The sequence below is a fragment of the Oryzias latipes genome, chromosome 2 (assembly GCF_002234675.1).
Source record: "Oryzias latipes chromosome 2, ASM223467v1".
NCBI classification, from domain to species: Eukaryota; Metazoa; Chordata; class Actinopteri; order Beloniformes; family Adrianichthyidae; genus Oryzias; species Oryzias latipes.
Genome location: NC_019860.2, coordinates 101,515 through 102,904, shown reverse-complemented (window position 1 = coordinate 102,904; position 1,390 = coordinate 101,515).

Genomic DNA, 1,390 nt, shown 5'->3' with positions numbered 1-1,390 from the left:
AGAGTCTAAATTTGTGATTTGATCTTCGTTTAACTTGGGCAGGTTTATATTGTTAAGAAATGAGTTGATGCTTTGTTCTGATGGATTGATCTGTGGATTGTATAAGTTTTGATAAAAGTCTTTAAACGCATTATTAATTTTTACCGGGTCATGGGTGACATTCCCTGTTTGGTCCATAATAGAAGTGATTGTTGATTTTTCTTTATTAATTTTAAGCTGATTAGCTAGAAATTTGCCAGATTTATTTGAGTTTTCATATCTTTCCAGTCGAAGCCTTTGTATCTGGAATTGTGTTTGTTAACTGATGATGTCATTTAACTGCAGCTTTAAATTTTTCAGGTCACCCAGTATGTGTTCCTGTGCAGAAGCAGCATAAGCAGTCTCCAGAGTTTTGATTTTATTTTCTAAATCTAATAAATCTGCTTTCTCTTTGCGTTTTTTATGCGTTGAATAAGAGATGATTTTCCCTCTCATGACTGCTTTTGCTGTTTCCCAAAGAATACTTGGTGATTTTTCAGAAGTATTGTTGAATTCTAAGAAGGTTTCCCACTCTTTTTTAAAGAATTCAATATATTCCTGGTCTTTTAACAGAGATGTATTAAACCTCCAGGTTGAACCCGAGGGTGTGGGTACTTCCCTTGAAATAGTAACAGAAACTGGTGCATGGTCACTGATAATAATTGGATGAATGTTGGAACTTTTAATTTCTTTCAAAAGGGAGTTACTGACTAATAAATAATCTAAACGAGAGTGTGAATGATGAACTGGAGAAAAAAAGGTGAACCCCTTAGTGCTTGGATGACATGAGCGCCACGCGTCGCAGAGACCCAAATCATTCATGTACTGCTTTAGAATACTTGCAGACTGCCATGTACGCTGGTTTGCTGCTGTGCTGAGTCTGTCAAGTTCAGGGTCCAAAACAAGGTTTTGAGTCGTCAGCATTCGGGCCATAGACACTCGCTATGCAAAAGTCCTTATTCTGAATGGATATATTAATGATTACAAATCTGCCTTCTGGGTCAGTAACTGTATCCTTATGAGTAAATGTAACATTTTTATTAATCAAAACTGCAACCCCTCTTTGTTTGGAGTTGAAACTGGCAGAATACATAACTGGATACTGGGAACAGCACAGGAGATGACCAGCTGATAAAGATAAATGGGTCTCCTGCAGCAGAGCTATATCTGCTTTAAGATCATCCAGGTGATTTAACACTTTCAATCTCTTTGGCCCAGAGCCAAGTCCACGCACATTCCAGCTAACGATGTTAAGACTGTTCATAGCTGTTCTAACCGGGAGAGTGCAAGGCTAAATAGTGCGTGTGCCCGTCCGTGTGCGCGTGCACGCTGTGCGTTCCTGCTACACTGACAAGCGCTGTGCGTTGTGGGT